The sequence below is a fragment of the Heliangelus exortis genome, chromosome 10 (assembly GCF_036169615.1).
Source record: "Heliangelus exortis chromosome 10, bHelExo1.hap1, whole genome shotgun sequence".
Taxonomy (NCBI): Eukaryota; Metazoa; Chordata; class Aves; order Apodiformes; family Trochilidae; genus Heliangelus; species Heliangelus exortis.
This window is the reverse complement of record NC_092431.1, coordinates 17,639,276-17,654,926: the sequence shown is the minus strand read 5'-3', so window position 1 is coordinate 17,654,926 and position 15,651 is coordinate 17,639,276. Positions and strand designations below refer to the sequence as shown.

The 15,651-nt window shown below is 42.4% G+C and overlaps 1 protein-coding gene across 1 annotated transcript in view; it reads right to left on the bottom strand.

The window, feature by feature from the left end:
• RNF150 (ring finger protein 150) overlaps window positions 1–15,651 on the bottom strand; it is a 121,544-nt gene that overhangs the window by 11,485 nt on the left and 94,408 nt on the right. The window lies entirely within an intron of this gene.

The following is a 15,651-nucleotide window of genomic DNA, read 5'->3' as shown; positions in this document are numbered from 1 at the left end:
CTTCTGTGGTTTAGATAGTGCAATCTAATTTTCTCTTCCCATGACTGCTCTTTCCCTTCCCTAATGAAAACTCAGTTAAAATACAATCAGCAAGATTACCTGAACAGTCAACTGAGTAATCACACCAACCTCTATGCTCTCATATCAGCTAATCCACATATCCAAGGTCCTTTGCAGTTTATCTGCACATCTGTTGTTCACTACCCAGTATTTTTTTCCATCTTTGACTGACCCCATTCTCTCCCCTTGCTTGACTGCCAGACATCAACCACCCCACTTCCTTCACAACATCCAGCTTCTTAAACCTTTGTAAAGCTGCTTTTCCTTTCTCCTTCCAACCATTCCCACTGTCTGGAAGGGGAGAGAAACAGTGGGAATACTGCTGCTTACTGCTCCTTAGCACTCATCCTCAGTGCCTAAATAACTGCATCAGATGCATCTCTGGGCAGAAGAACTTAATTCTTCTCATGCCCATAACCAGTTTCAGAAAGTAACTTGAAAGCATTTCATTCAGTGTTCAGCCTGATGGAAGTGATTATTATTTAGAACATGCAAAATTATTCATGTATTGGTCTGAAAATCAGAAAATGAGATATAAATAGGGAGAAGATTCAAAACTGCTGAAGCACAGGGCTGTAATGATATGACAGCTTGGATTCTCAGGTCTTTGCTACCTTTGGTAACACATTAAATAGTCAAAGATCTGTAATTCTGAAAGAATATAGCTACTTAGGGTAACATCCTGCCACTTCCTTCCTCAGAAACAGTAAATCAAGTTTTCCATTTCCTCTTAAACAAAAAGTCTAATTCAACTCTTCACCAAATTCACCCACAAAAAAAAAAAAAAAAAAAAAAAAAAAAAAAGATTTTTAGGCCCAGGCTAAGCTAAAATCAGTATTACCATGCACTCACAGGCACTGCTACAAGTACCTCACATGCAGGTACTGTTCCCTGATTGTTTCTATTATTCTTCTACATAATTTCTCTAGAGGTCTGCAGCCCAAGTTTCTGACCTGGCTGCAGTAAATTTCCATATCCCAGCAGCATTACAGAGGCAAGCAGTGGAAATCCACCTTCCCTGCCCTAGCTCACCCTCCTGCCACCTTTCTTGAGCCAGCACTGTTATTCCTTTGATTGGCAAAGGAGTTAATTTTAAAAAATGCCCTTAAAGACATTTTTTGCTAGGCTTGCAGCTGAACAGGTTGGCTCAGTCACAAGGTGAGTACTGCAGCCAACTTCAGGAAAGAAGCATCCAGAGAAAAGAAGGGAAGGGACCCCCCTGTGCATACAATATTTCCAAGCTGTCCCCATGGTACCATGATATTATACATCTAAAATACGTGGTGTAGCATAGGGATTGCTTTTTATGTGGTCTTCTCAGCATCTGCCAAACAACCCCAGTTCCTTGGTGCTCCTGTGAAACAAAGAGCATGAAGTGGTAAAGTTAAAAATAATCACGTTTCATTGCATTAATGGTCTGTAAGGGATGTTACAAGGATTCTTTTAGTAGCCAAGGTGAGAAGAGTGGAGGGCCTTAAACCCCTGAGCAGTGAGCAAACATCTTCAATCACACTGCCAGACATTTAAAAATCTGGAAGGCTGGCAGGTATGGGACAAAAGCAGAGCTGAATGCTGTATGTACATATGTTACCCATTATATGGCCTATTGGCAGGCTGTCTTAATAAAGAGACTTTTAGATCCAAGGAGTATAATCACACAATTTAATTGACTGCTATAATGGCTGAAATTTCTTATTTATATTTTAAAACCCCATGTCAGCAGTGTGCTCTGCTTCCTGCACGCCTGAAAGGAGAAGGAAATTAGTCTGACTCAGACACATAATGTGCTGGATTTAAGGAGCAAGAGTGCAATGTGAAGAGAAACTTCAGTCCTGTTCTGTTCACAAGGAAGGAACATCCTTTCTCGGGGTGATTTAGAGATGCAGTGGCCACACCAATCCCTCAGAGAATTATTGCAATAACCCCAAGCATGATACAACAGTAAACCAGAAGACTCAGTGTAAGTTGGTGGTTTTTAAAACCTTTTTTTTCCTGGTCTGATCGTGCTGCAGAGCTGTGACCTCTCCTTGGGAGACCCCATAGGATCCCATTTCCCATAGGGAGATCCCAGCTCAGCACTGCAGATCCTTGTTGATCCTCACTGCACAGCAGCTCTGCTTTGCATCCTGCTCCAGGCTGGGAGGAGTAAGGAAAATGGGATGCTCAACCCTCAGATACCCTTTTCCCCACTCTGGTAACTGGAAATCCCATCCCTGAGCACTTGGAGCTGGGTGGTGGCTGAGGCTGGGTGCTGGCACACAGCAGGACCTGGGGGAAACTGCAGCTCATCCCTATCATCTCTGCCTCAAAGCAGACTGTTGGGTCCTGCAAAGGCATCCAGAGCCCTCCTGGGAAGTGGGAATGCCACCTCTGGCACTCTGGGAAAAGCAGGAAAGGGAGTTTTTGGTGCTTGGGAGAACAGCCCACGGAGGGCACAGAAGGAGAGGAGGAGATGGATGTGGATCTGCAGAGCACAGCCTGGCTGGGATGCTGTCAGGAATCTTGGATTACTGCAGCTTTTCTACAAGGATATTAGAGGCTTCTCACTCCTGCTTCAGCTCATGTCCAAGGTGGCTACTGGCCAGTGAGAATCTGCATGGGGGAAATTAATTCTGAGAACCTGATGTGAAACATAGGCTGCTGTGACAAGCAGAAAAAAAAACCCCAAACATTTCTGCCTAATCACTGTGAGCTGCTTCCTCAATTACAAGCATGCACACAGCTGTACCAGAGAACAACAGATTGCTTTAAGGACAAGTCCTGTTAATTTTTGAGTGAGGGGGTTGGAAAAGCTCATGTTAATCTGTCTGAGCTTGTCTGCCATGGCAGCACGTGCATGATTTTCAAATCTGTCTCTTTAAATACCTTTTATTGCATAAACTCTCAAAAAGCCTGGCTCACCAGCAAAGCACTGTACTGAGGAATCATATCATGAACATTCAAGAGCAGTTATAATGAATATCATTGTGCAAAGACATCACAAGGATGCCTGTGCATGTATTAGAGTTTTACTGAGAAAATACACAAGGAGGTGGCTGAAAAACTCAACAGTGGTGGAACTAATTTTAAAAAATATTCGTGTGTCTTCTCTGCCTCCCTCTCACACATGGTCCTGTCTTCTTTTCCAGTACTGCTAACACTGGGCTCCACCCAACATCTCCAGGACATCTTCAGGATAAAGGGGCAGTCACCACACGTTGGGGATGCTTGGCTGAATTTTAATTCCACTAGAAACATCCACCATGAAAATTTCACCCAGGGATGTCTTCTCATTAGACATGAAGCCAAAAGAGAAAAAAAACCCCACTGGTGGAGGAGGAAGCAGCATCCTGGCTATGTCATTTTGACTGTTTTCCCTAGCAAGACACAACTTTTAGCAGTGTAGCTTTTGCCTTAAGGGGAAAACAGTCTTCCTTTTTGTTCAGCAACAGGAAAAAAAAAAAAAAAATGCCTGTGAGCAGGCCTGGCTCTGTAGCAGCAAGTGCTCCAATGCCTGAAGCAGGGCACAGCTGTGCTACTGCCTTGCCTGCCAAATCTGGGCAGATTAGTGAGGCATTCAGCAGCCACTCATCTGCATAGCTTCACCATCCTCCATGCTACCCCAGGGCTGACCACAAACATCCAGAGACCCCAATACTGTGTGTCACACTTTTTTCCCCCTCCTCTGACACCTCACAGCAAAATCAGTGTCTTGCATCCCCCCCATTCATGGGGGGACTTGCAGGATTTGACCATTTCCAGTCTCCTGACACACTTGTGCTCCTACAGGACTGTCAGGACCTCAAAAAAACCTGGGAGATGTTTGGCCCAAGTACACTGCTTAGGTTAAAGAGCAACAATCACAAGTCCACCAAATTAAGAATACATCACAGAAGCAGCACAGAAAAAATATGCTCTTAAAATTTACAGGACTGCCCACCCTGGCTTCAATTGGACAGCTTAAGTATCTATTTTGTCACAGGCCATGGCTTATCTACTTACTCTACTTCAAAAGATAAATATGGATTTTAGTGCAATTCAGCTGTAGAAAATCTGTTTGCCAAAAAAAAAAAAAAAAAAAAAAAAAAGGCAAGCAGAATCATGGAGCCTCAACTGTACAGAGCTTCAGTGAGTCTGCCAGAATTCCCATTTAAAAGCAAAACATTTTTTTTAAGTCTCAGATTCCACCAGGTACTGGAAGATGGAGTTGTCCTTGATGGTGTAGCATCAGTACAATATTCTGCAGAGAGGTCTTGGAACAGTAAGAATCCAAACTACAGCCATATCCTGTAGCTAAACTCTTTTTCCTATGGTAAGATGGGCACATAGGTAAACACATTTTTCTGAATGCACGTAGGTTAGCCAGGCATTTTATCCACAAAAAAAATTTAAAGAATTAATAGAATGATCAGTTAGTGAGAACACTATTTTCCACACAGAGAAAACTATTTCAGCCATTTGTATGTGCATCAGAAATGAGGAAAAAAAAATACATAACAAGCTGAAGTGTAACCCCTTAATTTCATTAGAATTGCAGTAGTTTTTAAAATAAATTCTAGACACATCCAAAGCAAGATGCTAATCTAAATCTCCTTCTGATGGGCTTCTTACAGCATTCATGCCCCTCCCTTTTGAGGCCCCAACTATAATTTAAAAATTCTGCAAGGAAGCTTTCTTTAATATCCAGTTTCACAGAATCTTTAAGTAAGGAATTTTTACCCTAATTGAAAACAGTGAACACTTTGTTTCTCGTGCTCTGTGTCTAGATGCACTCTTGCTAGGTACACACACAGAAAGGAGAGCTCTGACCTTCACTGACACTTATGGATTTAAAACTCCTCACAAACTCATGAAATGAGGATTAAAATATGACTAGGAGGTACACAGAACCACTGTCTATTTGGAACAGGAATGTTTATTGCAGGAGGGCTGGTGCAGCAGATAAGATTCCTACAGTCCAGAGTGTTCATATTAATGCACACTCACAGAGATGAGTACAGGACAAAAATTGAGAAAGGCTTTCATAAAAGAAAAGGTCAAGAGTTTATCTCATTATGTTAGTTTACCAATTTTTAAATTAATTTATATCAATCTCATTTTAATTGGAACATTTCTTTGACAATGCTGCAGTAGCTCAACATTTTGGGTTTTTTTTCCTCATTAAAAATTAAATCTTCCATCTGCCAGGCCAGGCCTGCTATATTCAAATCTTGTCTGAAAATACATTTATAGAAATAGTTTATGTAAAGAAGAAAAAAAATAAACAAATCAACCTTTACAAATCCTGAACCCAAAATAACAAGCATATTGAGTTAAAGATTTTAAATTCATTAATTTAATGCGAGTCTCTCTCTGACCCCATCTTGTTCCTGCCTGTCTCTCTTTTTGCACGAAATGAGCCCTGATGAAAAAGAACAGAGCAGTTTTTACTTGACCTGAGATCTGTAAACCAAGTTTTGTCTCCCCAGCCTAAAACAAGAGTGCCCTCTCCTTATTTCCTGAGCTCCTTTTGCTTTCCTTGCTCATGGCTCACGAAAGGAACACCAGAAAAAAAGTCAGCTCCAATTTCTTGCTTACCCAATGCCAGATGTGATCATAAGAACCCAGAAGGAGGCAACCAGGATGGTAAGCAAGACTAACACTAAAGAGGGAACTAAAAAAAAAAAGCCATACAGGTGCCTAAGGGGCAGCCCAGTCCTAGCACCAAGGATGATTTCTCACTGGCCAAGAGCCCTTGAGAGCCTGGGGCTGGCTGGCAAGAAACTGAGTAGGTACATCCACAGAAAATGGTTTTAGGCTGTATGAATCCAGGGCCATTTAGCATTCCCTTTCAAACAATCTTGCAGGCACAACCTAGTTTTAAGGGAACAACTTCTGGCATCAGGAAAAAATCTCACGTCAGTGCTTTCATCAGGGAGTCTTGCTGAAATGCTCATGAGAACATGAGAAAGGTGAAGGCCAAGAAGAAGACCAAGGTGAAGACCTGTTTTCAGAGTTTCTTCTTGGACCAGCAAAGGGGAAACATCAGTTCCAGTTTCAACAAATTGCAGCTGGAACTGTACCAGAATATATGCTCATTACATCACTTGGACACCACAACTACCATCAAAAACTCCCTAACACTCCACAGGTGAAACTCAAACAGAAACAGAGTAATTTTTCAACACTGTTTTTCAGTATGAAAACATTTTATCTCCGTTTCAATCAGTGAATTTATACTCTCATTCTACTTTTTTTTTTTTGAGTTCTGAGTATTTGCATTCTTCAGAGAGGCAGAAGAAAGTCTTACGGACTGATCAGCTTTTCATGCACAGAAATAAAAGTTTCTGGTGCCATTACCTTTCCAAAAAGCAATTATAAGGAAGTTAGAAAGTTTGGCAACATTTCTGTTGAATTCAGTATCCCAGGCACATGGGCACAGAATTTGAAGTGAGGTTTGTCATACGTATGGTGGTTTCCTCCCAAAGAAATGTTAGGAGCTGAAAAGCCATCATTATTTAACACCCTGCAGAAGGTACTGGCAGGTTTTAAACCCCCACTGAGTGATTTTCTTTTCCCCTCCCCACTGAGATGCTACAATTTAATAAAGCTGTTTTAGCTAAGTGCTTTTCATATTCTGACTTTGCCAGAATGCCTTTGTTCTATACATTTTCTATGCATTTTTCCCACAGGAGTGTGGTTTTTTCATTGTTTTACAGGACCCTGCTACCCAGACAGTGGCAAATAGAGCAGAAATTCAGCAGAGAGAGCCCTGGGTGAGTTGTTTTGCACATGAGGATGTGGATGAACGTAATGTTTAATTACTGCCACAACAGAGCATATGTTCTTGCCTATTCTCTGAGTGCCTCAGCTATGTTAAGAGGAGTTAAAATGAAAACAACAGTCAAAGGTATTGGCACTTGCAAAAGATAGTTACAATAAAAAGCCAAGCTGGGTGGATATTCCATCATGTATCTCTTGGGTGCTTTAGAAACCTAGATGTTCATTAATGCAGCTCTGATGCTACTGTGCTGAGTACAGCCCAAGTACCTTTTTCATGACATCAGCCTTGTCACTGGAGTGGCTAAAATGGCATCTAGTTGGGCTAGAATATTACCACATGGGTCCCATTTTTAGCATGTGAGAGCTTACCCACCTCTGAAGTCCTCCATGGGCTTGGAGGCAGGAGAAAATTCTCTCCTAGCACTCAAGCCAGTAGTTGGATGTTTTGTCTCAGACATTGGGCTTGACCTACTTTTTTTCTGCTCATTTGCATTTTCTATAAACTCTGATAAGCCAGTTTCTCCATTTGGCCTACCAGGCTCAAAGCAACACATTCAGGCACTGCCTTAATTTAAAACTGCCAATATCCAGCCCAACAGAGAGATAAATCAGTTTACTTAAGATTTAGTGAGCACTCTCACTTCTAGAAGAAGTGACCTGGTTACTGTGGTGATAAAGCACTCTGATTTCTGATGGATTTGGAGGCAAGTAACAGAAGAAAGAGTTGTTTCAAAACTACACTGTGACATGACTGATCTTTTATGAGCACTACTACCCATTTTTTTTTTTTGTCCAGGTTGACATAATAAGTACTGGACGTTGTATGTGGGAATCTGAACTGCTGCTCCTAAAAGGACCTGGAGAAAACCTGAAGCAGAGCAGTTTGGATGCTTCTTGGGGGCTAAACATCTCCTGAAAGATTATTTATCTATTAAACAAAAACCACCACACAGGCAGAAACCTCTGCCACATAACCTGCTTCTAAATGCAACTCTCTCATGGTTTTTTGAGAAATCACAGCTCCTGGTTACAACACAAGAACTCCAGGTGTAAGCACACATGTAGATCCTTCAATGCTGGTCACAAAACCAGATGGCTTCTATTTGTGAATGATTATTTTGCACATTTACAGACTCAAAGCCTAGACAAGTAAGGAGAAACACATATACACCAATGACTGGAAAGAGTGTATCAGCAGAGCTTTTTCCTGGCATACTTCTTTCCTTTGAGTTACCTTCAAAGTGGTCACCACACTATGGAAGCACTACAGCAAATGCTCCATTGGGAAGCAATGCAACCAGAACAAAATACAAAAACATAGAATCAAGGGTGACTGCTGCAGAATGGCATCACTTTATATTAGTACCTCCTCTACTTCAGTCTCGTGTTTTTTACCTACAGGCAAAGCTGACTTTTCACTCTTTTCCCAGGAAATTAATTAGCTACGTTTGCTTGCTATCATCTCTTACCTGAGAATTTTTCAGGAGTGGGTCTACCTGTCACTCTCTGTGTATGGAAAGACTGGCACATTGGCCTGACCCTGGGAAGGGTCTCTGGGGCTTGCACAGTGCAGGCAAGCATTAAATATCTGCCTGAAATAATGGAAGCAACCAGAAGCACTGACCCTGGAATCCTCTGCCTGTCTGGCTAAAGAGCTGTTGCTCAGACTTACTTAATCCTTACTCTGAGGTGCTGATCCAAGCTGTGTTCTTGTGTTTCCCATTTGTCTTTGTTCCTGAATGGCTCAGAAGAGGATTCAGAATCACAATAGCACATTGTATCTTAAGCAGCACTTCTGATGATTTCAGTGGAGGCTTTTGTGTAAAAACTGACAAGAATAAAAATTCCACAGACATTAGAGATGTGAGAATGAGCCCTAAATAACCAAGCAGATCGTATGCGAGATGCTGAACAGTTCTTGCAAGGCAAGGCTTTCATTCATGAGCACATATCACAGAATTATCAGAGTTAGAAGGGACCTCTAGAGATCAGCTGGTCCAACTCTCCCACTAAAGCAGGATCACCTGGAGCACATCACACAGGGCTGCATCCAGATGGGTTCTGAATATCTCCAGAGAAGGAGACTCCACAACCTCCCTGGGCAGCCTGTGCCAGTGCTTTGTCAGTCTCACAGTAAAAATTGTTTTTCTTATGTTTAGATGGACCTTCCTGTGCTCCAGCTCGTGCCCATTGCCCCTCCTCCTGTCACTGGGAACTACTGAGAAGAGCCCAGCTCCATCCTCCTTGCACCCATCCTTTAGATACTTGTAGACATTACCAATGTCAGCCTCCTCTTCTCCAATCAGAATCAAATAAAATCAATGAGATCAGCTAGTATTAAGTCCTCTGACTTTGAACTTCAGATTTATGTTTTTATCTATACTGCCCATTTTCCTCTAAAAGCTTTCTTTTTCAATGTTTTATCTGTCTGCTTTAAGACAGTGAAGTCTAAAGAAAGACACAAGCTATGTCATCACTGGTGCCAGTCCTCAGATCCTCTTTTTTTTTCCTGCACACATGCAATGCACATTCAGACCCATTAGGCAGACCCAATGTCTAAGGACACATTTGTGTGACATCAGAGATTTTTTTCCAGTGGCACTTTTCCTTACTGAGCTTCACTGTCACAGAGACTAAAACACCTTATGACTGATATTCACTGACCATTAATAGAATGCCTGTAATACTCAGATGTGAGCATTCAAATGTCCTCATCTCTGTGCCAAGCAGAGCTGTGTGAGGTCCAGTTGTGTTTGAGATAGTGTGCTGGCTTTTGGCAATCGTGGTGTGAAAATTGGCTTGTATTCCTCTCTTGTGCCCCACGTTTCCTTCCTTCTGTTGTACTGAAATAACTACTTCTGGACCAAGCAACTGATCCAAATATATAAAAAAAAGAAACAGACATTGTTCAGCTTCTGGACTGGGCTCCCAAGGAAGCTGCACAACAGAAGCACAACACAGATGCAGGGACAAGAAACTGGGAGAAAGAGGCAAGTTGGTATCTGCTGCAGCATTTCTAGGTAGAAAAAGACTTATAAATGGAGCTTCTACTACTGAAGGAGAACATTTTCTTCTAAGTCTTTCCCTAGAATCCATTATTAAGCATGATGAAGATCTGCAGCCCTTTTGGCACCTTAGGTTAGGCCTGTACCTACCATGGCCCCTGACTGGATGTTAGATGGAGCTCAGCATTTTGCAGGGAAAAAGGGAGATTTAGGAACCCATGGTTTCATTCTTGCTCTGTACACAGTGCTGATATACATAGCAGATACGAAACAGAAAGAAAAAAAATTAAAAATTAGACTTGATATTTTTCCTTGTTTGACAAGTTTTTGCACAGTTTGCTGTAGAGAAATACCTTGTCTGTATTTTGCTTCTTGCCATGTAGAAAGGAAGAACAGTTTTATATAACAGAAAGACTTCTCTGCCCATTCAGAGAATCAGACAGGAGTCTTGCAGGTGTATGTAATAATCCAAAGAACATTGTTAGAGCCTGTTAGGTTTCACTTTTCCAAACCACTGCTGGCCTTTCAAACCACTGTTGCTATTCTGGCCCTGCTGTGAGTCTCAAAATGAACCCAGGACCTCAGCTCACTGGAATTTTCAGCCCATGATAAGTATTTAGTGCAATATCCACTCAGGCTTTTAATAGAGCCACCATGATTTAAGTCATCCTCCAGGCACATGGGACCCAGTCTGCTCAGTCTTTAACTGGGCCCCACTGGTATTCTGTCTCCAGGACAGTGTTAGGTGCTAATGCAAGTGTTAATAACTTTCTGTACTAACTACTGTCTAGGGATTTCTCCCACCTTTTCCTCCCCCTCTACCTTCTGCCTAAAAAAGCCCCTATTAATAGCAAGGAGGAACAGTCAAGTGATTGCAAGACAACAGTGGATCAGGTTCTTATCATGCACTTTCATCCACTTGCAAAGGCTGATTATTCTTCACAAAGACATTTAGATATACAGAGATCAAAATAATTACTTGAGAGGTTATATTAATAGATTTAATGAAGAGCTATCAAAGAGACTTGAGAGTGTCCTAATAGTCACGATGAGCTATATGTTGGCAGGGTTTTATGGAAAGAAAAAAAAGCAGAAAAGGAACTGCTGGTATTCTCTAGATCACCCCAAATGCTGTGCAGGCTGCCAAACACAGGGGACTTTGCAGATGACACCTGGGTGGGGAGTTTCTGGTTTTCCATACCAAAACTCCTGCCTGTGCTTACTGTAGAATTATTGATGGATCTTCCTGCAATTACAGAGAGAGTGCTGGTGGAATTTCTGAGGCTTTAGGCAGTGTGATGAGATATCCCACTGAAGAGAACATGAAAGCTTCTCTGAACTACAGACCTGGACACATTTTCCAACAGAAAGCAAAGACTTAGGCAGTGCACGTGATCTACTGCAGAAATTACCAAGTGCCAAATGGGTTGAGGGAGATGAATAAAAAAAAAACAACATTTTTCTCCTGCAAGTGTCACCATACAACCTTTAAAATACCTAGATGCTACTTTCTTACTGAACTACAGTTTTTAACCACATAATTCAACGCCAGCTGAGCCTGACCCAAAGAATATTGCAATGACCTCTTCTGATCCCAAATTCACCTTCCACTCTTCCAAGGTGCAGTTCAGAGCTTCTCCAAGTTCAGACCTTTGCCAAGTCCAGCTCACATCATCTGTAGAACAGGAAATTCCACCTGAGTGGTAATTTCCAAAGATGTTACCATTCTGCATAACTCACTGCTGAAAATTAGGCAACTTAGATGCAGTATTGTGTACAAATCCTTAGCTTATCTTCTTTCATACCCACTGAAGAGTGAAAGCAGAAAATGCATCTGAGACGACCTCATATATTCCACACAATTTATAACCTCCCCACTTTTTTCTTTTTCTTCCAACCTGAGTTTTCAAATTTTCCATCCATGCTCAGCAACTGATTAACCAGAAATACTACATTACAAGATCCTCCCTGAGGATCTCGCACAAAATCCCACTACAGAGAGCAAACAGTCCCTAAAACTAAATACTGAATGAACAGACTTTGGACTCTATAGACCCAAGGGACTTGATGAAGGTTTGGACCTTGGTAGAAGTCAGCTGAGAGAAAAGCTGGTCCACTGTTAAGTGCTCAATGCTACTGCAAAAAGATGTTTGATTTAAGCAAGGAACCCTAGGGACTGGTCCCAAAATGAAGTCCCATCCAGATGTTTATAGTACACTAAATCACCAAGGGTCCTATGGAAGACAGATATTCAGGAGCATGGGGAGAAAAAGGGAGGGAGAGAAGAGGAAATGTCTGCTGAACACACACAGAGAAATAAAAAGAAAAGCACTGGCTGAGTTCCAGAAATGAAAATCTGGTCCCACTGAGGTAGGTGGGAGCTTTGCCACCAGATTACAATGGAAAGAGAATTTTACCCAATGTGAACAGTACTCTGGCAACATCCTCTCTCCAGACACACTGTGGGAGCTCTTCTGGCTCTGAACACTCACTGGAAACACAGGAAGGGAAATTAAACCCCAAACAAGACAACAATACCAGAATGATTAATCGACAAACAAAAAGGATGCAATAACAATCAAGCAAAAAGTATTGCAGAAGTGAGTGGAAAGAAGAAGGGAAGTTCTTTACCTCCTAGACCACTGAGCTTTGCCAGGAATAAGGAGGATGGAAGGACTCAGGCTGCATGGGGTGCCACGTCCAGATTGCACTGGAGGCAGTCTGAACAGATTCAGTAACAAAAGGAAGAAAAACTTGTAGCCCAGATTCAGCCTTGGAATTTGCTCCCATCACTAATGCTATAGAGAGAGTCCAGAACCCAGCAACTTCTCCAAAGATTCCTAGGATCAAGCAGTGTCATTGCTTACAAATTCCCAGGCAGGCTTGTTCCCAGAAAGGGCACACCCAGCAAGCTCTGCAGTTGGGTAACTGGGAGGATTCTGGAAAGAAGAAATACAGTGCCTGAATACAATGAACAGACACAATGCCTAAGGAGCCCCATCTGTAAGACAGTTATGACCCAGTTATTTAGTCTGCATTTAGTTAGTATTTGGTTTCATAGCACTACACTGTGGTCCTGGATGTTTCCCTTTCACTGGCTAAAGAGTTCAGAAGGCCTAAGGTGACAGATCCCACACCTTTCAGTGTACCTGAGCATCCCAAATCCAGAGGAAGTGGGACAGAGGAGGGACATAATGTCATCACTACTCAAACTCAGCCCCTAACCCTGACCCAAAGATCTCTTCTTTGCTGTTGCTCTGCAGAAAAAAGGAACCAAACTGCTCTGTTTCTGGGAACTACTGTAAATTGCATCACCATCTTTGCACACCTACCACTGACTGATATTCAAGTATTGTATTCCACTTAAAAATGAGAAATTCAGATGAAGATTCATGTCACCATACCAAAGATGGGTGAGTGACAACAGCTAAGCAGGCACTAAACTAAAGGTCCCTGAGTGAGTGTGTGTGACAGGCACAGCACAGGCAGGCACACACCAGGGGACTGGAAGCTTTTTCTTTTTCTCAGGACTCTTAATTTCCTCAGAAAACAACTGAAAAAGGTCTGGTTTTAGCAGTGGGTCTCCAGCCACTCCTGTGATGCAGGGAGGCTCAGTCTTCACAGAGCTCAGGCCACCTGCCCATTTCCCCTCCCTGCTCTCTTCTCCCTCTTTTTCTCTTTTAACCAGGGATAAACTCTTTCCACAGTTTTTCCTCAAACCCTGTAGGGAGCCTCTTCAGGTGACAGAGATCTCCTGAAGCTCCATCCTCATCACCCACCTGCCTGCATAGACCACCTGGTCTTGGTGCAAGTTCCTTGTCTGTGGGCTCTACTGTCAGCCTCCCAAGATTACCCAGTGTCAGTGACTGTTGTCCCATGCCTTTGAAAGTAAGGGGAAAACCACAGGACATGATGGCAAAATAAAGGCTCCCTACAGTACAGTGCAAGTTTTTCACCCAGTCACTTAGCTGGCAACTTGCAAAATGCAGAACAAATGTACCTGGACTGATGCCAATCCTTCAACACATTCTGGAAACAAAACTGGAGGGGAAGAGAGTGGCTGAAGAGTTATCAAGCTCTTGTGCTCCTGGCTGCCTCCACACCATTGTTACCCCTGATGATAAAACCTTAAGGATGCCTTCTGGGTGTGCCAAGATCCTGGGATGCTGGGATCTTCTGGGATTAACCTGAGGTCTGGTTCTTTGCACCAGGCTGCTGGCTCTTCTCAGCATCTGTGACACAGCTGTGGGTGAAAAGGACACCACAGCCCATTCAAATGGGGCCCTGCATGATGCAGGTCAGCTGGGGACCATGCTAGGCTTAACACTCTGGTCATGCCAAAGGGAAAGGACAAAAAGCATGAGGGGGAATTCTTCCCCAGCGCCATTATAGATGGACAGAGAACCAGAAAACAAGCCCAGGAGAGGACAAAGAAAATTTCATTTCAGTCTTACAGTTGCTGCCAACATTCTCTGAAGCATTGAGACCTCTGGAGAACTCAGACAGTTGCTATTTATTCTTATGCATTTATCCTGGATGACCAGGAAGCCTAAGACAAACACAAACACCAGTCACTTAGAGTTATCAAGCTCTTGTGCTCCTGGCTGCCTCCACACCATTGTTACCCCTGATGATAAAACCTTAAGGATGACTTTTGGGTGTGCCAAGATCCTGGGATGCTGGGATCTTCTGGGATTAACCTGAGGTCTGGTTCTTTGCACCAGGCTGCTGGCTCTTCTCAGCATCTGTGACAAAGCTGTGGGTGAAAAGGACACCACAGCCCCCCCCCTTCCCAATTCAAGAGTGGTCCTTGTAAAGAAGAGTGGAACAAGGATAAGTATCTGCCAGAGGAGCTGCTCACTTCAGGAGTGTGAAGAGTCTACAGCTGAGACCAGAGTCTTAGTCTAGACTTCAGTTACATTGTGATGCCATGATTCAAACCTTTCCTTCATGGTTTGAATCAGTCTCAAATTACTGGAAGGAACAAAATAAAATCTCATTTTGAGCTTATGGAGGCTTGAGAAAGTCATATGCCCCCATATGACAGGATGGCCACAGATGAGCTATAACCTTGCTGCTCACCTCTTGCTGGACCCAGGACACAGACAAATGCATTAAAGCTCAAACTGGTACCTAAATCCACACAGGAAGGACTTAAAAACTCATTACTGGGTCACTGTGGCTAAGGTCACAAATCCAGTGTTTCCAGAAATTATTTTCACTGCCATGACATTGGTTACACTATGAGGGAAAATATTATCAAATATCTCCACTAAGTAAGGTTACAAATGTAAATTAACTTCAGCAAAGTCCCTTCATCTGTCTCCTTCCTTTTACACATCTTATTATTACTTGACTCCTTTTTTTATGCCCAGGCCCATAGAAGCACCTAGAAATGTTTGTAAAACATGCAATTTTTTCCAGGACCTATGCTGGTCCTATACACAAACCTATATTTTATCATATTGTTGTACCTCCTTTCAAGTATATCTGATTATTTTCTAAAATAGTCTTCTCAACACTAATACACCAACTGGAACCAAACAGATACATATTTTCTACTAATCTGCTACTTTCCCTAAAAATGAGAACTTTAGACTAGTACAATCTTCACTCAAAACAGCTGACAATGTTCTTTTTAAACTGTCAGTGGTAGATTTTTAACAAAGAACATTTTTAGGAACAGAGACACACATGGACATTTTGAGAGTTCAAATGGTGCCCCTCAACCTCAACACACTGAAAACACTCAAAATTCTCCACTTTTGCACAAATTGGCAGCGTTTTTCACTATGCTCAGATTTTCAAGTACAGGAACTCTGCCCATGAGTCCTGAAATGAGAAG